Source organism: Chrysochloris asiatica, unplaced genomic scaffold (assembly GCF_000296735.1).
Source record: "Chrysochloris asiatica unplaced genomic scaffold, ChrAsi1.0 scaffold00065, whole genome shotgun sequence".
Classification (NCBI taxonomy): Eukaryota; Metazoa; Chordata; class Mammalia; order Afrosoricida; family Chrysochloridae; genus Chrysochloris; species Chrysochloris asiatica.
In genome coordinates this window covers 7,914,540-7,939,659 of record NW_006408583.1, presented here as the reverse complement: position 1 = coordinate 7,939,659, position 25,120 = coordinate 7,914,540, and the positions used below count along the sequence as shown (strand labels likewise).

Genomic DNA, 25,120 nt, shown 5'->3' with positions numbered 1-25,120 from the left:
GACATCTGCCGGCGTCCAAAGTTCTGGGTCAGTCTGATCCTTTGACATTACCCTTCTGCTGCCTCCTGCTGCTACACGGAGCTTAGAGATTTAGGGCAGCTTGTGAGTTCTGTCAGAGGCAAGTATGTCTAAAAATAGTATTCCGGGTATAAAAGTCTTAGTAGTAAGTGAGCATCATAGATAATAAAAAACAAATGAGGGATTTATTAAGCCAATATAAATTCTAATAGGAGGTTTTAACTTGCCCTGGGATCACAAAACATCAGAGAGTGAAGCATGTATTCTGCTTCAAGAGATCTTTGAGCCTAGCCTGAAAAATAATTTCAGGTCATTTTGTGTGGCCAAACACAAAAACATTTGTGAAACGCCTTAGTCTTCCTCCTCAAGTAAACACCCCTCAGGGCCAGAAAGCGTCTGTACTCCTGTTCTCTACGTCTTGTAGACAGAACATCTGTGTGAATAGAAACATTCCCAGTCTGTGGAAGAGCGGGTCCTGCCTGCAATGGTGTGTGTGTTTGTATGTCCCGGCACTGACAGGGAATAATCACACCTGCGTCAATAGCTGCTTCCTCCTCTGACTCTTCTTGGAGACAAATTGGGATCTCTCCAAAGAAACCAACTCTCTTTCTCTTTCTCTCTCTTAATTTCTCCAGCCAAACCAGGCTAGAATTGGATTTATGGTCTGATTAAACAGGGAGGAGGACCTGCTTGAGGCACTATGTCACTCTGTCCTATGATCTTTTGGAAATTCTCCCTACAAGCTTGCAACCCGTAAACCCTTGCTGCCCTCAGCTGATTTGGTGTGTGCCACTCAGTGCTGCCCCAGGGGCTATGAGTATAAACGAAGTGTAGTGAGCTTAAGCCACTTCTGTTGTTGCTGGGTGGGATTCCCACATTACCTGTCTTTCCCAGTCTCTCTTACCCAGCGTCTTAGTTCTCTCGTGCTTGTATAACAGATCCCACCAGGCGATGGCTTTAAAAAGTCTTAATATGGTCTCCCCTGTTAGGAGACTAGAAGTCTGAACTCGGGCTGTTGGCTCTAGGAGAAGGCTCTCTCTCTGTGGGCTCACAGTTTCAGAGGAAAATGCTTCTCTCATGCCAGCACCTATGGGCCCAGCATTCCTTGGAGGTCTCTTTATGTCTTGGCTTCAGTCTTTGTCAGGGTTTAGCAAGTTCAAAGTGTAGCGATCTTGAGTCCAGAGGATGTGCCCTGCTCCTGGCTCTTATTTCTGGGTAATAGTAGGTCCCACTGACCTCTGTTCGCTTGTTTAGTTTCTAACATCCCAGAAGATACACCTGAATCCTGTAGGCGATACTCTAAGTTATAACATAGCTGCCTCTAATCCTGCCTCATTAACATTGTGGTTGTTGTTGTGAAGTACCCTATAGTAACCTACATAGGGTGTCAGAGAAGCAGCTTGTGATTGATAATCCAGTCAGTGTTTTCCCTACAGTGCCACACCAGGACTCCTTAACATCATTTGTTGTTGTTATGTGCCGTGGAGTCGGTTCCGACTCATAGTGACCCTGTACAGGGTTCCCGAGTCTGTAAATCTTTATGGGAGCATTAGAGGTGAGGATTTACAACACACAGGATAATTACATTAGATCATAAAATGAAAGCTATGCTCACAATACTGAGAACCTTGGACCAGCCAAATTGGCACATACTTTGGAGGAAACACAGTCTATCCATAGCACTCACATGAGAGAAAATGGGGAGTGGGGAGTGAGAATTAGACCTTTCTTAGACTTTCAACTCAGCATTCTTTGTAGCTCTGAGCATAGGAACAAATACATCCCAGTGTCCCAGATGTATCATGCCTTCTTAGACCTCATTCCACCTAAATTACCTTCTGCTCTGGCTCTTTCTCATCCTCCAAGATTCAGACCACCTATCACCAATTCAAGAAAGCTTTCCATGACTATTCTCTTCCTTCTTGACTCCCAGACTTTATTTGTGTGCTTTTCTAACACATTCTTAGAAAAGCACAAAACTTGCTTTGAAGAGTGGCCTAGGAGACTCCAAGGGAACTGGGCTCGTGCTGTCTTATTTACCACTGGTTTGGTGCTGTGGGTAAATGGGCTGGACTGCAAAGTCAGTCTGAAGTGCAAGGTGGTGGTTCAAGCTCACCAGCTGCTCTCTGGAAACCCTATACAGGGTTACTATGGATCTGAACCAACTTCACGGCACTTAACAACAACTTTCTTCCACGATGCCTGGCATACCAAAAGTGCTCAATAAATGTTAGTTGAATTAATAAATTCAAAAGTAGTGCTTCCTACAGTGTTTTTTAGTTGTCTCTGAAAACCTTTAAGATCAAGAACTTTTAAAACTCTCTGGGTCTCTACTGTTCACAGCATTTCATTTGTTGTTGTTAAGTGCTGTCGAATCAGGTCCGACCCATAGTGACCCTGTATAGGGTTTCCAAGGAGCAGCTGGTGAACTTGAACCACAGGCCTCCTGGTTCAAAGTGTAATTTGCAGTCCCACACATTTCATATACACCTGTTATTCAGCTAATGAATACACAAATGTATACCTATATTTACATATGTAAAGGACTGGATGCATGGGTAGAAGGAAAATAAGGTCGATAGGCCAAAACATGTCTGATGAAAGGAACAAGGAGATAAACTCTTGCAGGGGAAGATAGATTTGTGTCTGTGGGTCCTGACACAAAGGACTGGTCTTCCCAGGTATTCCACATGCAAAGAAAACCCATGAATATGAATGTCCAGAAAAGTTTCTGTTTACAATGTAAGTTGACAAATTTTTAAATTGCTCAAGAGAATTAGTAGGAAGAAATGCTTATGTTTGATTTTAGTGAAGAATGCCTCCTGCTATTATAGGAATAGGTGGAGACCCTTACAGCCTGATTGGATGGATACCAAGAAAATCTTTTGATCCCAAAGTACAACTTGATCCTAAGTATTCTAAGCCTTCTATTCTGCTTAGGATGTTGCCTAGTAAAAGCTTTTAAGCACATAGAATTGTGTCAAATAAGACATGCTACCAATTATCCTGGAACCACTGGGTAGTAAGTGCTTATGGAATATACATAGAAATAAACAAATGTCAAAGGATAGTAAAGCCAATAGGATGTCAGTCTACAAATAGTGGGATGAGATGGTCATGGAACTCTTCCCAAAAGAAGAATGGCTTGAATAAAACCCTGCATACACCAGCATGGAAGAGCTCTGGTAGCATAGTGGTTACGAGTCAGGCTGCTAACCTCAAGGTCAGAAGTTCGAAACTACCAGCCATTCCATGGGAGAAAGATGAGTCTTTCTGCTCCCATAAAGATTTACAGCCTCAGATACCCTAGGCAGAGTCGCTATGAGTCGACTTCATGGCACACCACCACCACCACCACACAAGTATGGAGACGGGTCCAGGCAAGGACATTTGGAAGCAAATTCACGTATGTAGGGAATAGAATAATGTGTTAGGGAATAAATATGGAGTCAAGCTTGAGAAAAGCATGCTTTCGTTAAGGGAGGTTGTTCTGGAAAAGAAAGATGGTTTACTGAGTAGAAGACCTTCAATGTGAGGATAAATTAAAATAAAGTAGAGGGAAAAGTTGATTGAAAAGCAAAAGGTAGCTTTAGAAGGAGACAGGCAAAATTATGGCAGAAGACACTAGTTTTTGATCTAAGTAATTCCTTCTATGATTTTGACCACCTGCAACTATTTTTAATAAGGAACTTTATGTTAAATTTCTAGGCAAAACAACAGAGCTACAAGGGCAAAAGTGATTTATTGCTCATCATCTACTCTGTTAACCTCTTTTCAGTAAGTTTATATATAAATTATACCAATCAGCAGGAAATCGATCTTATTTTAGTGTATTGTCACCTTGAAGACATAGTCTTCAGAAAGTTGGAATCAGAATTGTATACGTTTTCATTGAATTAAACTTGTTGGAGGTGAACAGGCACATGGGCCTTTCTTGGACGGGAGAGCCATAGAGAAGTGCCAAGGGGGTAAAGGAGGAACTAAGTTGGGTGTCATTCTGCTATTTAACATACTATGTACAGGAAGTAGGTTTAGAGGCAAATGGCACGCTTGTAATGTAATGATAAACGCATCTATGTTCCTTCCCTATTTACTTAAAAAGCTGTTCATTAATGTTGGATACTGCTGAGTCCGTTCTGATGCATAGTGACCCTGTATACGACATCTGAGGCTGTAAGTCTTTACATAAGCTAAACTCTTCATCTTTCTCCTGTGGAGCAGTTAGATCTTCTAGTTAGCAGTCCAGCTCATAACTCACTATGCTACCGGAGCTCCATTCGCTTATTGTTTGGTTGAGGGGGAAATGTGAAGATTCTTTGACAGGAGTCATTGACAGTGTTGGTAACCTTAATTTTATTTTTAAATCAGGGAGAGGTAAATGGGCACAGCTAAAACAGGTACTTAGACCACAAAGTTCTCCAGTGAAAATGAGTGGTTTTCCAACTCAGGGTTTGGTATCTTGGTGCTAAGTAGTTTTACGGAGCCAAACCCTCATGCCAAGTAGTCTGACTTTCAAAATAAGCATGGTTCTACCTCCTGTTGTCTGAGTCATAAAGAAACCACTCTCTTAACAGACAGCCCTGATAGTCCTGGTACTATTTCTCATATATCCTTTTGATTAACTTTTGGCTTGCAACCATATTTTTCATTTTTATTGTCCAACATTTCCTTTGATCTTTTATTTTTTTCTAGGCCCCTTACTGGATTTCTTAAATACAGTGGTGGTGTGTGAGGGGCAGCAAAGCCATCTGCTACAGTTTAGCATACCTGCTGTTGTCTACCTCTTGTCGATCTTCTCTGTAACTCTTCCAGCCCGTGGTTGACTTGGCAGGCTTAGATGTAGCAAATTCTCACTTGAGTTTTGGGGAAATCACTTGTTTCTCTGAGCCACAGCTTGCTTATCTATTATTTGGAGATAGTAATGCCTGCCTTACTGCCGTGAGGTTGGGAAGGTCAAGTAAGAAAACGTCAGTGAGTAGTCTTGTGAACGGTATCAGTCATATAAATGTAAGGGCAGAGAGCCCAATACTGCCTCACTTCTGAACTTCTGTGGTGCTCATGATTTAACCACATAGCTTAGCAATTAGCTCATTACTATTATCTAACGTTGCTGAATTGGTCTCTGGGTGTCCATCAGTTCTTCCACTCTTTGCTGAAAGCATCTTGAGTGTGGTGAGCATATTCCCTCATCTTCTATGTTCCCTCTAGTGCTTAGCAGTGAATGCTTACATGATGAGCTATTCGGGATGTCACAAATGCCTTTTCACTCAGTCCCCTTAGCCTTTGACTACCTTTTCTGACTCACTCCAGGAAGTTAAACTCAGCCCTTAGCTTTCCACTCTTATCACTTAATCCCTGTCCTCACGGTCATCACTTCTGCAGTCAATGAATATTTCCTGAGCACCCAGCAATGATCGTTGACATAAACTTATGTGTGGGACTGTAGGATAAGCACTTGGCTGCCCACTGCAAGGTTGGTGGTTCAAATCCACCAGCCTCTCCTTGAAATTCCTGCACAGGGTTGCTATGATTCAGAATCATCTAGACTGCACTTAGCAACAACAACAACAATGATATTTATAGAACCCCTCATCTGTGCGACACTGTGTCAGAATACCCTTTATAGGTCTAGGGCCCAATTCATGAACGCCTTCAAGTTGGCCATGTGTCCTTTGACATATCCTCATCACTCTTGGAATGCATCCTTATTTTCTGGCTTAAAAGAATGTCAAAGGTTCATCTTTTATTTTCTTGTCCCTGGCCTTGGAGTCAGCCATTTATTTAAAAATTGGTTATTTTGACTTGTGGTGGTGGTGGTTATGTGCTATAGAGTCGGTTCTGACTTATAGCGACCCTGTACAGGGTTTCCGAGGCTGTGAATCTTTATGGGAGCAGAAAGCCTCATCTTTCTCCCGCAGAACAGCTGGTAGCTTCGAACAGCCGATCTTGTGGTCCGCAGCCCAATTCATAACCACTATGCTACCAGAGCTCATGATATTTAAAATCCAAGCTCTGAGCACTCATTATTACTCCAGTATAATTTCCTCTGAGTTTCTGAGTGCACAGAACTAAATATGTGTATATTTGTACAACACGTTCATTTTGTGTCTGTTGGTGTATCTATAGCCATCCATCAGTCCATCTGTAGCTCTGTATCTGATCTGTCTATCGAAGCCATGAGTTCTCACTGCATACAATACTAGTTCACTACCATAAGGTTAATTCTAGCCTTCCACAAAACAAGGACCTAGAACTTATGCTGTAATGTAGCGCTTTTAGGTTCTCTTCTGTAAAATAGGGTAAATTACAGGACCGGTAGTCCCCAGTTTACCTCTAGGTTCCAACATTGTAAGTCAGTTCTCACGTAAGTTGAATACCTCTTCTTATTTATTGCCTTTTATTGTCAGTATCTTTATAAATCCAATCTTTGAGCTTCTTCAAGTGATCATCTGAAAATTATATCAGCAAATCACACAGTGCAATATCATCTGTAGTACATATTACTAATAATGTTGTTGTTGTTAAGTGCCATAGAGTCATTTCCAACTCCTAACAACCCTGTATAGGATTTCCAAGGCTGCAAAGCTTTGCAGGAGCAGAAAACCTCCTCTTTCTTCCATGTAGTGGCTGGTGGGCTTGAACCCCTGACCTTGTGGTTCTCAATACAGTGCTTATCCCACAGTGCCACTGCACTTCCATTACTAGTGATTGTTGTCATTAAGTGCCATCAAGTCGGTTGTGACTCATATAGAGACCCTGTATAAGGTGTCCAAGGAGCCGCTGGTGGATTTGAACTGTTGAACTTGCAGTTCAAACTGACCTTGCGGCCAAGTGCCTTATCCTGCAGCACCACACCAAGACTCCTTACTAATGACTTTTGTTGTTGTTTAGTGCCATCAAGTTGGTTGGTTCCTATCCACAGCGACCCTGTAGAGGGTTGCCAAGTAACAGCTGGTGAACTTGAACCACAGACCTTGTGGTTCAAACCAACTTTGCAGTCCAGCTCATTAACCCAAAGCACCACACCAGAACTCCTTAGCAATATAGGTGTACCAAAACCTGACAATCTTAAGTGTATTTCATCATAATTTGAATACATTGTAAATTGGGGAATACTTGTACCTGCTTCATAGTTTCAATGTTTACTATTGTAAAATCAATTTATATTTGTTGTTAGGTGCCATTGAGTGTGTGCCAACGCTTAGCAACCTTTTGCTCAGCAGAATGAAACAGTGTCCCGTCCTGCGCCATCCTTACGATTGTTACACCTGAGTCCATTGCTGCTGCTCTTGTGCTAATCCATCTCATTGTTGGTCTTCCTCTTTTTCTCCAAAACTCTACTTTACCAAACATGATGTCTTCATCCAGGGGCTGGTCCCTCCTGACAATATGTCTGAAGTATGAGAGATGAACTCTCAACATCCTGGTTTCCAAGAAACATTCTGATGGTACTTCTTCCAACACAGATTTGTTTTTTCTTTTACCGGTCCGTGGCACTTTTAAAATTCTCCAACACCATAACTCAAATACATCAATTCTTCTACAGTTTTCCTTACTCGTTGTCTAACTTCACATGCTTATGAGGCTATTGAAAATGCTAGGCTTGGGTTCCGTGCACTTAGGTTCTCATGATATCTTTGCCCTTGACCACTTTTAAGTAGCTCTTAGGCAGCAACTTTGCCTAGTAAAATGTCATTTGATTTCTTTACTGCTGCTTCCATGAGTATTGATGGTGGATCCAAGCAAAATGAAGTCTTTGACAACTTCAATTAATTGATACTAGCAATTGGCATTTTACTTTTACTGCGTAAAAATTCTGGCCTTAAACTGATCCTCCTGTGGAGTGAGCAGTTCTCCTTCAGCCAAAAATGTCTGTTCTGAAGAGCATACCATGAGAAAACTGCTAACCTGTGATTAAATATGAAAATTCACATTTCTTTCATTTGAATTTCTGGAAGTGTGGGGACTGCCGAAAAGGCAAAGGGGCAAATCTTCCCTGAAGTTAACCTTTTAAAGTTAGCTCTGTAGCCTTAACTCCTTCATCACCATGGAAACCTGTGAAAAAGTTACATAGCACCTGCCAAACCTACTGCTGTCAAGTAGAATCTGATTCATAGAGACCCTGCATAGAACTTCTGAGGCTGTAAACCTTTCAAGAGCAGATTGCCTCAACGTTCTCCCAATGAGTGGTGGGTGGGTTTGAACTGCCGACCTTGTGCTTGTTGTTGTTAATGTTATGTGCTGTGGAGTCGGTTCCGACTCATTGAGACCCTGTACAGGGTTTCCAAGGCTGTTAACCTTTACAGGAGCAGAAAGCCTCATCTTTCTCCCACGGAGCAGCTGGTAGTTTCGAACTGCTGACCTTGCGGTTCACAGCCTGACTCGTAACCACTATGCTACCAGAGCTCCTTAGACCTTGTACTTAGCAATCCAGAACTTATCGTACTGTGAATTCTTCATTTTCTATAAGCTGGGGTAGTGTTTCTCCATTTTAGAAAGCGCTTTCTAAATCACAGAGTCATCTATGTGCTATTCGTTTGAATTAATGTTAAGTGCTATCAAGTCAGTTCCAACTCATAGCAACCTCAGGGTTTCTGAGGATCAGCTGGTGAGCTTGAACCACCGACCTTGAGTGTCAAACTGACTATGCAGTCCAGAACATTAACCTACAGTGCCACACCAGGAATTAATAAAAGATTTTATTTTTAACAATAGTAAATAGTTTCATTCTGCTGTGCATAAGGTCGCTATGTGTCAGTACCGACTCGATGGCAGCTAAGAACAATAACAAATAAGTTAATACATGTCTCCCACATCTTGAGTTAGCATCCCCTGAGTCCTACTGCTGGGAAGGGGAAACAGAGTAGACACAGGCTTATAAATCCACAGTGCCTACTCCAGTGATAGGTAGTGGTCCCACTTTCAACACGTGTCCAAGTCCTGTAGACCTAGATGTGATTCAGGTGGCTTTGATATCTGTGTAAAGCCTAGCAGCAAGCATTTCCAGGCCATGACTAATCAGTCGTTTAACTTCTCTGGGCCTCAGCAACTTGTCTTTAAAACACAGATGATAATAGTAACTATCTCACAGAGTGGTAGAAAGGAGCACATGAGCTCATGCATTTAAAGCAGTTAGCACAGGACTGCTCACTGTAAGCACTTCATTAATGTCACTGTCACTAATGTTGCTGGAGATAATATGCAGTCAGCTGGATTGCAGTTACACCATGGATGTGGCTCATGGCTAAATGTGCTCTGCCCCTTACCACATCCAGAAATTGGACAGATTCCAGTGGAGTACAGTAGACTGAACTCTGGGCTGAGGTCCAGCATCTCAAGAAACAAAGTAGAAACAGAACACCAAGCCTGAGATTCAGTCATAAAGACGCAGTGGCTCAGGTACACTGAGCAGAGAGCAGGAGCAGGAAGACTAATTGCAGCCAATGAGGATACAGAGAGTAGTTAACCTGGCTCTCCTGCCCGTCCCTGGGCAGGAGTTGGGTAGAGCCAAGCCTGAAGACGCAGGGCATCAGCTGAGATCTCTCAGGCCACAGGACCTTTCCTGCAAACAGATTTGACAAAAGGAGCAGGAACAGTGAGAAGAGGAGCTCAGAGGAAAGAAGCCACTGAAAGCTAAGGGAACGCTGGGGAGAGCAGAACCTGACATTTTGGCCAAAGGCCCAACCATGAATCTAAACATCTGAAGCTGACAGAAACCATAGTATTCATGTTTCCACCCTCCTACTCTGGGGCCTCCTTGCTCCTTTTTCTAGCGACAACCATTGTGACAGAGGTGTTTTCTGGAAAGCACTATATTCACCTAAGTGGGTGATATTTCTGAAGGAAAATGTCTGTTTACCTTGAGTGGACTACAGCCTGTCAAGACCATTGTGTTAATCCGCGTCTAATTTTGTCACCAAAATCACACCAGGGTTAAGAAAAAACTGTAGTGGTCAGAATTTGGGGAACTTTGCAAATGTAAGTAGATCGTTATTTGGAAGATGGACCTGACATTTAGACCAGCCGAGTGACTAAGCTAAATGGTGACTCCACACAGATTCCGTTACTATGTGGCATGCGCACAGCTATGTGCCTGATACTGTTCTAAGCACTGAGGTCCAGTACCAGCCCAAAATAGATATGGTCCCATGTCCTCATATAGTGGGACAGTCAGATTACAAGTGCACTGAGATTTTCCAAAAGGAGAAGTCTCAATGAGACCAGATAGTAGAATTTTTACCTAGTTGGAGGTTTCCTCCTGCAGTTCAGTGAACAGCATATATCTCTTCTAACCAGAGTCTTCATAACTCCCACCAAACTACCTTTTCTGGGTGGGTTTGGGTAAAAGAGGTGGGGGGAGATGCTGATCCGATGGTATGATTCTATTGTGAGTAACTGTTAACAGTTTGCATTGCAGGGTAGGAATGTTCAGGACACAGTTCTTCCAGTCAGAACAGGCTGTCCTCCACTGTTCTCTGAGAAGAGTCTCTCTCTGACCCTTAGCCCCTTGACCTGCCCTCTGCCCTGCTTGGCCATGTTACAAAGCTCTTTTAGGACTGCTGATAAATGCCCAAAGGGCATTTCATTCCATTATAAACCTCAGCCTGAAGGCACTCTACTCCCCGTGAGTCAGCAAAACTAGCTCCCTAATTAAATGACTGGAGGCACCCCACCCCACAGGTGCTTCTCACTGCTTATGTTGATCATCTTTAAAGAGCACAGCCTTCGGTATGGATTGCATCTCAATGTAAAGAAAACAGAAATCCTCATCACTGGACCAATAAACAACATGCTTATCAATGGAGAAAAGATTGAAGTTGTCAAGGACTTCTTTCTTCTTGGATCAACCATCAACACTCATGGAAGCAGCAGTCAAGAAATCAAAGGACATATTGCATTAGGCAAATATGCTGCACAAGATCTTTTTAAAGTGTTGAAGAGCAAAGATGTCCACTTGAGGTCTAAGGTGCGCCTGACCCAAGCCATGGTATTTTCAATAACCTCATATACATGTGAAAGCTGAACAGTGAATAAGGAAGACCTTAAAAGAATTGATGCATTTGAGTTATGGTATTGGAGGAGAATATTGAAAGTGCCATAGGCTGCCAAAAGAACCAATAGATCTGTGTTGGAAGAAGTACAGCCAGGGTGCTCCTTGGAGGCCAGGATGGCCAAACTTCATCTCTCATACTTCAGACATATTGTCAGGATGGACCAGTCGCTGGAGACGGATTATCATGTTTGTTAAGGTGGAGGGTCAGAGAAAAAGAGGAAGACACCCCCAGTGAGATGGATTGGCAAAGTGGGAGAATCACTGGGCTCAAGCATGGCAACAAATGTGAGGTTGGCCCAGGACTGGGCAGTGTTTTCTTCTGTTGTGCATATGGTTGCTATGAGTTGGTACTGACTCGATGGCATCTAACAACAACATAATGGTGAGGGATTTGGGAGCAGCTTGGGTAGACAGTTCTTGCTCAGGGTTTCTCATGAGGTGGGTCACTCGTATGGCTGGCGAGTCCATGCTGACTTGTGGAGGGCAGCCCCAGTCCCCAGTGGCTGTCCAGTAAGATTATTAGAGTGTCTTCTTCCCCCCAGCGTAAACAATCCAAGTGAGAGTCACACATGGAAGCTCTGTCCTTTTCCTGATCTAGCCATGGAAGTCACTCAGCATCATTTCTGCCACATTCCACTCATTAGAAGTGAGTCACTAAGTCAGGACCACATTCAAAAGCTCCTTCTTTAGAAGGAAGGAGTGATACAGAATATCGGAACATAATTTAAAACCAATAAGCCACAACATTTTAAACTTTGGAATCAACTCATGCTAAAACCACAAAAATGGACTAATTGCCCTCAAGTTGAAACTGAATCATGGCAACCCCACCTGTGCTCCCTAGAGTTCTCAAGGCTGTGATCTTTTGAAAGCAGGTTGGCAGGCCTTTTTTTTGAGGTGCTTCTGGGTGGCTCTGAACCACAAAACTTTTTTCAAGTAGCCCAACTTTTTACAGTTTGTACCGCCTGGGGAGTCTGTCTATGCTGAGAACCCACTGCCCTCAAATCTGTTTTGACTCTAGGCCAGGATAGAGCTGCCCCACGGACTTCTCAAGGATGTGAATCTTTGTGGAAGCAGACCACCACTTGGTTCTCCTGCCGAGCAGCTGGTGGGTTCAAACTACTGATCTTTTGGTTAGAAACTGATCTCTTACCCACTGCCTCACCAGTACTCCTTCTATCTACTCTGTTGTTGTTCAATGTTGTCTAGTCAGCTCTGACTCATAGCAATCTTTATAGGGTTTTACAAGACTTAGAAATCTTGGTGGGGCAGCAAGTCTCATCTTTCTCCTGCAGAGCAGCTAGTGGGTACAAACCACCGACTGTGTGGTTAGCAGTTCAGTGCTTACCTTACAAAGCCTGTGCTGCTGCTGCTGCTGCTGTTGTTGTTGTTAATGCCATTGAGTTGGTTCTGACTCATAGCAACCTTATATAGGGTTTCCAAGAAACAGCTAGGGGGTTGAAACGCTGACTTCATAGTTAGCAGTATAGTACTTACCCTACAGTGCCACACCAGGACTCCAAAAATAAGATTGTTGTTGTTGTTGTTATGTGCCATGGAGTCAGTTCCGACTCATAGCGACCCTGTACAGTGTTTCCGAGGCTGTAAATCTTTACGGGAGCTCAGAAAGCCTCTTCTTTCTCCAGCGGAACAGCTAGTAGTTTTGAACTGCTGAACTTAAGGTTCGCTGTCCAATTCATAACCACTATGCTGAAGGAGAAGTATATTTAACTCAGTCTCTCCTATTCATTTAAAATTTTGTGAACATTTATAAGAATGTTCCAGGTATTTCCCGTAGTTGCAGAATACAATAGACGGTACAAAGACTTTGGAACCAGAACACCAAGTATAAATCTTAACTCCACTACTTAGTAGCTGTGGGTCTTTGTCCAAGTTAACCTCTTGGATACCTGGATTCCCTCAACCATCAAGTGTGCAAAACCAATAGAGCCTGTCTCTTGTTCTTTCACTCTCACTGCCATCTAGTCAATTCTGACTCATAGTGACCCTATGTAGGGTTTCTGAGACTCCACCTTTACAGGATGTATGGATAAACATAGGACTGCTGACTGAAAGGTTGGCAGTTCAAAACCACCAGCTGTTTGTTGTTTTAAAGTAATTAAATGAGATAATATGTGCAAAGTGCCTACTATGATGTTAGGTTACTTCCATTTGTTTTTATATTAGCTGTATGCATTGTTGTTGTTATTGTGTACTATGGAGTCGGTTCCGACTCATAGAGACTCTGTACAGGGTTTCTGAGGCTGTAAATCTTTACGGGAACAGAAAGCCTCATCTTTCTCCTGCAGAACATCTGGTAGTTTCAAACTGCTGACCTTGTGGTTCACAGCCCGATTCGTAATCACTATGCTACCAGAGCTCCTTAGCCATATTCATTAGCCATCTAGTATGTGCTGTGAATGACACAGACTGGCACAGATGTCTACCCTGCCTTCAAGAAGTACAAATATTCTAGGAGGGTCCTCAGCATGCAGAAGAGTTAACCCAATGGAGAAGTGATATGTGTCTTGGAAAGAGTACAGATATAATTCTTGAAATTGATCAAATCAGGACATGTAGAGATAGAAGAACTTTTGAGGGGCAAGGAACAGACAAAAGATATTTCAAATTATGAGTAATAACAGATAGAAGACCACAGGGCATAAACTGAGACTAACAAAATAGCTCTTTACAGATATAGCTTAATCATGGCATAGTGAAAACAGGGGTTGGAAACATAGTTACATGTCAGAATTACTGTTGTTAAGTACCATGGCTTCGGTTCCAATTCACAGTGACCCTGCATAGGGTTTCCGAGGCTATAAATCTTTCTGGGAGCAGAAAGTTTCATCTTTCTCCCAAGGAACCACTGGTAGTTTTCCAACTGCTAACCATGAAAATAGCAGCCCGATTCATAACCACTCCACTAGCAGAACTCTTCCAGGTTAGAGTAGCAGGAAGTAATCATTGACACAATCTGATGAAAAACATTAAGTCCAAACATTTGTAAACCAATTTTAAGGGGTCAGTAAAAACCTAGGCAGACCTAGCTACCAAAGTGTTGCAGACCGTGTAGGCCTGGTCAGAGGTTCGAGGCCCTATAGGCCTGAGTGTAACAGATCTAGCCACTTGGCAGTTAATAGCAAATTGTTTTTCATCTTAGTGTCCAGTTATGTTTTACTAAATGCAGACACGAAGCCCTTGATATCCACAGATAAATGTAATATTTTCCTAAAAGCCAAGACTGTAAAATTCCAAACAGGCAAAGTTCTTCCCTCAGAGAATTCATTCAAAGTAAATTGGGTGGCTCCCTGGTCTCTGTTTCTAAGGACAATAGGAATGCCCTCTCTAAAGTGTTTCCAGGTGTAGCCCATTCACCCAGGTGTCTCTTTTCCTGAAGAAACTGGGCTAGGCAGCTGACACAATGGGAATCCTCCCAATCTTCCCTTTCCTCCCCCCATTTGAGGCTAGGTGCTAAAAGGTATGTTAATTAAGCTCGAGAAACCAAGTTGCGGTCGTGAGACTTGAACCTGCGAAGTATGATGTAAAGTTGCCTAAATGTCTGGAAAAGTAAGATTGACAGCTGTACCTTGTCTTAGTCCTTCCTAACTTTGTGTATGGTTCCTCCCCTAAATAAAAGGAGGCACAGAACGAATCCAGGTGCTTTTTGCTGGCATTGCAGGCAGTGCGGGCACTGCGTGCATTACGACTGGCAAGGCGTGCTTTACAGCATGCAGGGGGCTCAGTCCAGCATTGCAACCATACTGCCTGCTTAGCCAAGATGTTTACTATGCAGGATATTACAGCCTTCGTGGCTGAGATGTTTGCAATGCAGGATCTGCCTGATGCCAGTCCAGCATTCACTCTGGTTTCAGAGTGCCTCTTTGTCTCTCTCTTTGCGTCTCTGTGTCTCTTTTGCTATCTCTATCGCCGCCAGGTATCTCCTCCTCGTGAACCGAACCCCTATGTCAAGGCCAGTCCCCAACACCAAAGAATCTATTTCCCATGTTTTTCTTGGCCACTCCTATTTGTAGAATCTTTGTGTCTAAGATTGTAAATAAAACTTTCTAAAATTGATCATAGAGTACGATTTTGACTCCCAACCCAAACAACTGAGCTTTGTCCTTATTCCCATTTGCGAGCCTGGTTCAACAGGGAAATACTGTGGAATTGTTTTTATAGCCCCTTAGCTCACTATAAATACACTTCTCAAGACCGGCCATTTGGAACTGGCCAGGTCATGCACTTAACTTGTCTCTGTGTGCTTGACTTCCACTCCCAGATAATGAGACTTTCTCTCCACTAGTTCCCCTCAAGATAACTGATCTATTTAGCAGCCTTCAATTGTGTTACATTATCCAGCTCCAGGCAGTGATGATATTTATACATAAGACAGAGATGTTTTATACTATGATGGAAGTTTAAAGGGAGTTGAAGCCAATGACCTTTTCTCTTTGAAGCCAAAGAAAAACAAGCACAAATATTTCAGCCTTGCTAAGAATGGGGGCTGGAGAGATTAGAAGAAAAGCTGCTTCTTCCAGACCCATTATTCAGTAGGTGGTATCTAAAGCCTTTATGAACTCATCCAAGTCTCATGTAACATATCTTATTTATTTAATTAGTTTATTTATTCCTGCAATGTAGTCATGATTGTGGCCCTAAAGTCTCATGTTGTCACCCTCTTTGCTTCATTTGATGCGTTAATGAACTTTGGAACATGAAGGGAGGAGATGGGTTCTAGGTTTGGAGTAGAATTCCCAGATCTTGTGTTAGAACTGTCCACATTCCTGGTGGTGGTGGTGGTGTTAGGTACTGTTGACTCAGTGCCAACTCTCATTGACCTTATTTATACACAACAGACAGAAACACTTCCTGGTCTCATGCCATCCTCACAACCATTTGTAAGCTTGAACCCATTGCTGCACCATTGTGTCAGTCCATATCATTGGGGATCTTCCTTTTTTTTTGCTGACCCTCCACTTTAACAAGCATGGTATCCTTCTCCAGGGACTGGTCCTTCCTGATAATATGTCCAGAGTATGACATAATGTGTTCTAAGGAACATTCTGGCTATACTTCTTCCAACACAGATTTGTTTACTATTCTGACAGCCCTTGGTACTTTTAATATTCTTCTCCAGCACTATAACTCAAATGCTTCAATTCTTCTGTGTTCTTCCTCATTTATTGTCCAACTTTCATATGCATATGAGACTATGGGACATACAGTGGCTTGGGTCAGGCACACCTTCATCCTCAAACTGACATCTTTGCTCTTGGTCACTTTAAAGTGGTCTTGTGCAGCAAATCTGCCTAATGCTATATGTTGTTTGATTTCTTGACTGCTGCTTCCATGAGTGTTGATGGTTGATCCGAACAAAATGAAGTCTTTGACAACTCCAGTCTTTTCTCTATTTATCTTGATGTTATTTGTTGGTCCATTGATATGGATTTTTGTTTTCTTTACATTGAGATGCAACTCACACCACAGGCTGTGCTCTTTGATCTTCATCAGTAATTACTTTAAGTCCTCTTCACTTCAGCAAGCAAGGTTGTCTCACCTGCATATCTCAAGTTGAGTCTTCATATAACCCAGTGTCTCTGATTATTTGTTCAGTATACGGATTGAATAAATATCGCAAAAGAATACAATCCTGGCACACATCTCTCCTGATTTTAAAACATTCAGTGTCCCTTCGTTCAATTCGAACTACTGCCTCTTTGTCTATGTACAGATTTCTCATAAGCACAATTAAGTGTTCCAGAATACTTATTCTCTGTAGTGTTGCCCATAGATTGTCATGATAAATAAAGTAATAAAGCACAGGTAAGCATAATAAATAAAGCACAAATAAACATCTTTCTAGTAGTATCTGCTTTCAGCCAAGATCCATATGACATTAACAATGATATCCTTCATTCCACATCCTCATGTGAATCCAGCTTGAACCTCTGGCAGTTTCCTGTCAATGTACAGCTGTTTTGGCACTATCTTTTGCAAAATTTTACTTTCTTGATGTTGATATTATCCAATGGTTTCCACATTAGGTTGGGTCATTTTCCTTTGTAATGGGCACAAATATGAATCTCTTCCAATCAGTTGGCTAGGTAGTTATCTTCCAAATATCTTGGCATAGATAAGTGAGTGCCTCCAGTGCTGCATCAGTTTGTTGTAAGATTTTAATTTATATTCCATCAATACCCAGAGCCCTCTTCTTTGTCAATGCTTTCAGTGCACCTTGGACTTCTTCCTTCAGTATCACTGGCTCTTGATCATATGCTACCTCTTGGATTGATTGAAGATAGATCATTTCTTTTTGGTACAGTTACTGTGTGCACTTCCCATCTTCTTTTGATGCTTTCTGTGTCATTCAGTGTTTTTCCCAGAGAATCTTTCATTATTGGAAGTCAAGGTTTGAAGTTTTTTTTCTTTGAAAAAGTCAAAGGTCTTACAAAAATCTATCATACTATTTCCAGCTTCGATTCTGTAACCAAGGCCTTATTTTCCAACTACTGATCCTTCCTTTGTATAACAATCACAATTATTAGTACATCTTGATGACATGTTTGATCAATTTCAGATTGAAGAATTGGTAGAATTCTTCAATTTCATCATTGCTGACTTTTGTGGTTGGTACGTAAACTTGAGTAATAGTGGTATTTTATTAACTGGTCTTCCCCGTAGATATATGGATATTATCGTATCACAGAGAGCATTATGCTTCATGATAGATCTTAAAATCTTCTTTTTGATGATAAATGCAACACCTTTCCTCTTTAATTTGTCATTCCCTGCATAGGAAACCATGATTGTCAGATTCACAGTGGCTAATACTAGTCCATTTCAGCTTACTAATGCCTAGGATATCTATGTTTATGTGTTCCATTTCATTTTGGACAACTTCCACTATTCCTAGATTCACACTTCCTATATTCCATGTTCCAATTATTCATGGATGTTTTAGGTTGTTTATCCTGATTTTAAGTTGTGCCCCACAGCAAATGAAGGTCCTAAAACCCTTATTTCATTCATATCATCATGGTCAACTCTATTTTGAGGAGGCAGCACTTCTCCAGTGGTATTTTGATTATACTCTAACATGAGTCTCATCTTCTGGCACAATATCTGATGGTATTCTGGTGCTATTCATTATGTTTCAATATTCAATATTCTGATGCTATCTGACAGTGTTTCACTGCTATTCATAAAGTTTTCAGTGACGTAACATTCAGAAGTAGTCCCTCTCCCTTTTCTTGGTCTATCATAGTCTGGAAACTCACCTGAAACCTGTCCATCATGGATGTACCTGTAGTATTTAAAGTAGTGAAGGCATAGCTTCCAGAAACATGCAAGCCACCAATGTATGACAGATTGTCAGACAAGTGGTTGACCTCCCTAGTAGGGTGTGTTAACTCCATTAGCAACTCTTGACTTCATGGGAAATATTCTCTACATAGATACTAACAGCTTCTTCTTCCTCTTGGATTTCTTCTCAGGTGGGAAATTGGCAAGTGGAGTCCATGTAGCCTCACCTGTGGGGTTGGCCTGCAGACCAGAGATGTCTACTGCTCCCACCTGCTGTCCAGGGAGACGAATGAGACGGTCATCCTAGCTGATGAGTTGTGCCATGAGCCCAAGCCCAGCACTGTGCAAGCCTGTAATCGATTCAATTGTCCTCCAGCCTGGTCCCCTGCACAGTGGCAGCCGGTGAGTTCTGGGCTGTATTGGAGCCACTCAGTATTGGAGTCTTTGTCTACAGCTGTGATTCTGAATGGTGTGTTCATTAAAGGAATGTGGAAGGTCTGCTTACCCCTCCCTTGTTAGTATTCCCCCAAAAGTATTCAGTCCATTAAAGGCATGTGGAAGGTCTCCTAATCCCTCCCTTGTTAGTTTAGTATTCCTCCAAACTTATTCAGAATCAGATCCTCTAATGTAATTGCCATGTTATTTCCACTGTACTACACCCAGCAGTCCCGGTGTTGCGCTGTGGGTTAATGCACCAGACTGCAAAGCCATTTGAACCGCAAAGTCGGTGGTACAAGCTCACCAGTCACTCCTCGGAAACCCTATACAGGGTCGCTATGGGTCAGAACCAACTTGATGGCACTTAACAACAACAACAACAATCGGCAGAATCCAAGCCATCCAGATGACTTATCTGTCGACTTGAACATAGTCATGACAGAGTTCTTACCAAGAAAAAGAAGAGTTAGAAAAATAAGGACAGCATCATTGGTTTTCCATAAAGCTAAATTTGTCCTGAAACTGTGTCCCTCCTAGAGCTTGTAGTGAGTAACTTTTAAGACATAAAGCTACTATGTAAGAAACGATTAAAAAAAAAAATCATTACTTTGCAAAATAAATAGAAATCCTGAGTCAGATTCAAAATGTCTAATAAATAATAAATTACAAGAGGCCCGGGAACCATTGTTCTAAAGCAAAGGTTGGCAAACCAGCTATAGGCCAAATTCAGCCCACAGCCAATTGTGACAAATAAAGGTTTATTGTAAGATACCCACATTGCTGCTTTCGCACTATAGGAGCAAACTTGCATGATTATGACAGAGACTCTGTGGCATGAGACGTCTAAACAATTTACAAAAAAAACAAAATTATGTGCTGCTCCTTATTCTAAAAGCATTGTCATCAATAAAAGCATGAGTATTTATTTTTAATATCCTAAATAAAATAAATATGTTTGCGCTAGCATTAAGTCAGTAATCATCCTGAATGCTTTAAAAAGCACAGTCAGATTTTAGATGAATCATTTAGATAAAATCTTATTTGATAGTTTCCTTCCATCAAACCTTTAGAATGCTAGCAAAGGTCACAAAGAATAAGCCGGCAACACAGGGAGAGATCATCCCAGCTGTAATGAGACCGTTATTCATTCTCAAAAGTACCCCAGTGGGAGCACCCGCAAGGCCTGGGCACTGAGCACAGACCCACAGCGGGAGGACTGAGGATGCCAGGACCTACCCGACAGTGTGTCCCAAAAGGCTCAGTAAGACCTAGAGTGAGTCAAAGCCCCAGGACCCAAAATAGTCCCAGTTCCCACATGCATGTGAAGCCTGAGCCAGGCCCACAGCCACCCTGCACTGGAAAGGGCCCCCATCAGAGTCTGGTATCTGGTGGGTTGTCATGGGACCCTCCTGGACACTGCTCTGGGGAAGCTTTGGCCTAAGCTTCTTTTTCTGCTTTAAAGGGCTGATTGTTTGGCTGAAAGTTGAACTATAGAGAAATGAGCTATCAGAGAAGCCGAGCGATTCCAGGGCAGAGCTGATCTAAGGCTGCAGTTAAAAACCATCAGTTCTTAATGGCAGCAGCGGCTTGGACGGATCTAGAAGTGGAGGAGACACTGAGTGTGTCCAGAATAGTGGCAGCATCTGTGACAGAGGCAGAAGAGGTTCTGATGCCAACAGAGACAGAGAGGACTGGGACAGAGGTGGGCAGGGCCTTCTCAAGAGATGGAGCTCAGACCTCAAGAACAAGATACCCAGCCCCAGGAACAGGGTGTCCTATATCAAAATCAAGAAACTGTACTGGGTCCAAGGATCCGCAAATGGAGTAAGAGGGCACATCTTGAGAAGTGGTCTTCATCACAAGAACTGCTGTCTATGCCACTAGTTCAGAGAGTTGTGCCTCCAGAACAGGGGCCCAACCCTGAGACCAGAGAGCTGAGTGTCCAAGGCAGGTGGCCACAACTAGAAAGTGGGAGCATGTTCCTGTTGAACAGGGGGCCCTTAGATGAAAGCAGGTGGCTACATCTGGAAGTTTGAGGCCGTGTTGCCAGAGCAGGGCTTGCTTACCCAGGAACAGGGGGCCACTGTTAGAGTGGAGGGGACCATGACTCGAGAGCAGCTGGGCCTTAGCAGAGAGTAGAGGACTACCCTGGGACCAAGAGTCCACACATAGACTCCACCTGAGCAGAAAAGACTCCACCTGAGCAGAAAGGGCCACACCCCAAGAGGAGCAGGACACCCTAGGATCTCATGAGATGGCACCTGTCTTCCCTAGAAATTATGCTCAAAGGCATCTTGTGACGTTTACTCTAATCTTGGTCCTGGTTTGTATCTTCATCCTCATGGGCTTGACGTTTATCCTGACCTGTTTTGTGCTAGAATACTGCTGATTGTTTCGTGTGAACATCTGTTTTGAGGAGAGGGCTTCGTCTAAGACCTTGCCCTATGTGTTTATCTACTGTTTATATCATTTCCTGTTGATATTAAAAGATGTTACCACATTAAAAAAAAAAAAAAAAAGGATCTCAGTTGGGATGATAAATTATATAGTCACGTTACATAGAAGGACAGGGCTGGGCAGTTACATACCTTGCCTTAGTGCTGAGAGGACTGCCGCTTTTGGTCATCATATTTCCTCCACAGTTGGCTAGCAAAGCCTCGCCTTCTTTCTGCCCATTTTGGAACTGTGATTTCTTAAAGCACTCAAGGACAGCAGACAGTAGTGAACACACAAAACACTGATGTTGAGAGCATGTATATTTTCTTTAAACAGTTAAATACATATGGCTCATTCATAAATTCCATTGTACTGTATGACAAGTTGTAGCCATTAAGAGGATATAATATATTTTGACTATCTATGTGCCAGTGTGTTCCTAATAAATATGTATTATTACACAACTAATTCTAGTTAGGAGTCCTGGTGTGGCATAGGATAAGCAATGAACTGCTAACCCTAAGGTCAGCAGTTCAAACCCACCAGCCACTCCTTGGAAAACCTAAACAGGGTTGCTATGGGTCAGAACCAACTTGACAGCACTTAACAACAATTCTAGATCATTCTCACAGCACTGCAATGAAGATATCAGAGGTCTTACAAAAATCTATCAGGGAAAGGTAGGTTTGATACCCTCCGTGTTAGGTTTGAAAACCCTGAGGCTCACACAGCTAGCAAATATAGGGTTGCCCTGCTTTAGTGATCCTTTCTCTGTACCCCACCCCACTGGCTGCTGTGGCTGAATGGGCCCTCAGGAATAATAGATGGCCCCCTACTTTACAGATGAGGTAACTGTGTGAAGGGAATGTGTGAAACTTCCTCAAGTTCATAATTCATGGGCCCAAGTGTCCTGGTTTCTGATGCATTGACACTGTTACATCGAGTTAGAGTAAACCATGGCCTTTAACATCCCAGTAGCTCACACCAACCTTCAGGCAAAGAATCAACTCAAATGAACATTCGCTACTGAAAATATCCATAAAGAAAGACATCATTCTGAAAACATTTTTTAACTATTAAACCCCTGTATTATTTGCTATTAGGTACGTAGTATGTTTAATTTTTGACTGCTGAAATGAATGAATAGATCAAGACTACCGCTTCACAGACCCTAAAAACCCTGAGTTTATATTTTACTAATGCTTGCATTATGGTTATTGGCTATAATATGGACCTATCAGTGACATTCATCAAAGCGCCAACCTCTTTTCGATAGCTACGCATGCTGCTGAATAATGATATCAACCCATCCTGCTTTTTTAACTCCCAAAGCACATCCACAAACACGTCATTGTTTGTCTACTGCCCCCATGTCTGCTGTCCGTGAGAGTTGGCGTTTGGATAATAACCTATTTGAAACCCAATTATTCTTTCATTTTTTTATGTACTGTGGGTCTGTTAAGACAGGAATTTACTTGGAAAGCTTTTTCTAATCCCTTCCATGAGGAAGAAGTCTTTGGTAACAAGCCAGGTTTAAATCCATTTTTCAGATCAAGAAACTAACAGCAAACCGCTTTTTGACATGCCTCCTCCCATGAGCCAATGATGACATTGGCATAGAACCTTTAAAAAGTATCCTGTTACATACCTACTACATTATGATTGCAAAAAGATATTCCAACAAATATCTTATTAAAGATAACAAGAAATATGGAACACAGAAAGTGAAAGTCACCACTGATTCTATCATGCAGAGAAAAGCCCTGCTAAGATTAGGTTCCTAGGATCTGTCTTAAGAATCCTTGATCCCTTGTATGAATCTAAAACTAAAGGAAAAACATGGATTATTCTTAACCATTATTTCCTAGACTCCTTTAATGAAGCTGTATTAGAGTACTTGTGAGAAGAAAGGAAGTCATTGTTTCTGATACAGTTGAATAAGTTAAAGAACTGCAAGTCTCTCCAGGCTAAATGGCTGTAGGACATCAGCTAGTGTGTGTTCTCTTGGTTACATCCCATCTATTGATGGTTTATTTGCCTGTTTAGCCATCTGACTCCTCAGCAGTTTGTTGGGCTCATGTGACCTTGTCCATTTCACTCTATGTATCTACTAGGGAATAACACTGCCTTCTCTGATCCTTCAACACCCAGCCTATCGCCTTTTTTTTTTTTTTTTTTTAAGAAAGATAAGGGGGTGGGAATTGCAAATGCTTCATTTTACAAAGACAACTAAGAGTAGGACAGAGGGACAAAGGGGGGTTAATAGTGATGAGAAAAATCACAGCTGATTATTGTAATTTCTGTCAATGAATTATACACCTGTAAAAAGTTGAATTGGCAAAAGTCTTTGCAACAATGACAAAAGAAAAGAGTAGTTTTCTGAGGCTGCTTATGTACAGCCAAAATCCTCATGGGATTTGGTTTCTTGGTTTAGAAGTTTAGAGTCATGGTTTCATGGGACATTCCAGTTAATTGACCTGATTACTTGTGTAGTCCTCTGTCAAACCTCTGAGTTTTGAGGGGTAGAGTCTGGGATCTTAAAAGCTTGCAAGTGGTCATTCGAGGCACAGCAAATGGTCTTTACTTGTCTAGAACAAAGAGTATCAGTAACTGATGAGAGACATGGAATGTGTGGCTAATGCCTTGCTTTGTCATGAAAACTAGATGATGCCTGCCTACCAATATTGAAAGTTGTGATCATAGATTCTGTCAGAAACTACTGGTCAAAAGGGGGCCGGGGAGTGGCAGGGGGTGGGCTGGTGAGAATGTTGAACAGAATTTCAAATTCTAATGGATCCCAAACTTCCTGGAATTTGGATGAACCCCTGAAACTATTGCCCTTAGATAATCCTTAAACCTTAAACCAAAAGTACACCTGCAGTCTTCTTAAAACTAAATAATAGTTTAGCTTAACTAGTAAAAACAAAAATGTCTGCCTTGAGCCTCATGCTCTTCTAAGGGCTATTTATATAGGAGTAAATTGGCAATAGCAACTTGAAAAATTAGACAGGAACTTTAGAGGGCAGTGAGTTTATGTTATTGTGGGAAGAACAGCTGGTGGGGGGGGTTGGGCAGCAAGACAGTAATGGTTCAAACTTAAAGAAGGTCATCGCTGTCACTAGATGGTACGTGGAGTCCTGGTGTGGCACTGTGAGTTAATGCCCTGGACTGCAAAGTTGGTTTCAACCACAAGTCCGGTCATTCAAGCTCCCCAGCTGCTCCTTGGAAACCCTATACAGGGTCGCTATGGGTCAGAACCCAATCAACAACACTTAACATCAAATGGTACATATAAGGCGGTGGTGGTTATGTGTCATGGAGTTGGTTCTGACTCATAGCAACCCTGTATAAGGTTTCCAAGGCTGTAAATATTTAGGGAGTGGAAAGCCTCGTCTTTCTCCCTAAGAAGAACTGGTAGCTTCAAGCTGTTGACCTTGTAGGTACTTATAGAGAACTGATGGCCAATGGCCTTTGTATTCATTTCCTCTGGTTTCTGCAACAAATCTCCACAAACTGGGAAGACAACAGAAATATATTCTGTTACAGTTCTGGAGGCTCAGAGTCTCAAATGAAAGCGTCCTCATGTCCCTGCTCCCTCTGGAGGCGATAGGGAGAATCCTTCCTGGCTTCTTCCAGCGTCAGCGGGCTGCCAACACCCTTGCTTTCCTTGACTTGTGGCCATATCACTCCTTTCTCTGCCCGAGTCTTCACATTTTATGTGTTTTTCCGCATGTCTGTCTTCTCCTCCGTTGGTCACTTGTAAGGATATGTGTCAATGAATTTAGTGTCTACCTAGATAATCCAGGATGATTTCATCTCAAGATTCTTAACTTCATTACATCTGCAATACCTGTTTTTCTTGACAAAGTA

General features: G+C 42.2%; 1 pseudogene; it reads left to right on the top strand.

Annotated features, from left to right (window-relative positions):
* LOC102822845 overlaps positions 1 to 25,120 on the top strand; it is a 152,507-nt pseudogene that overhangs the window by 32,792 nt on the left and 94,595 nt on the right.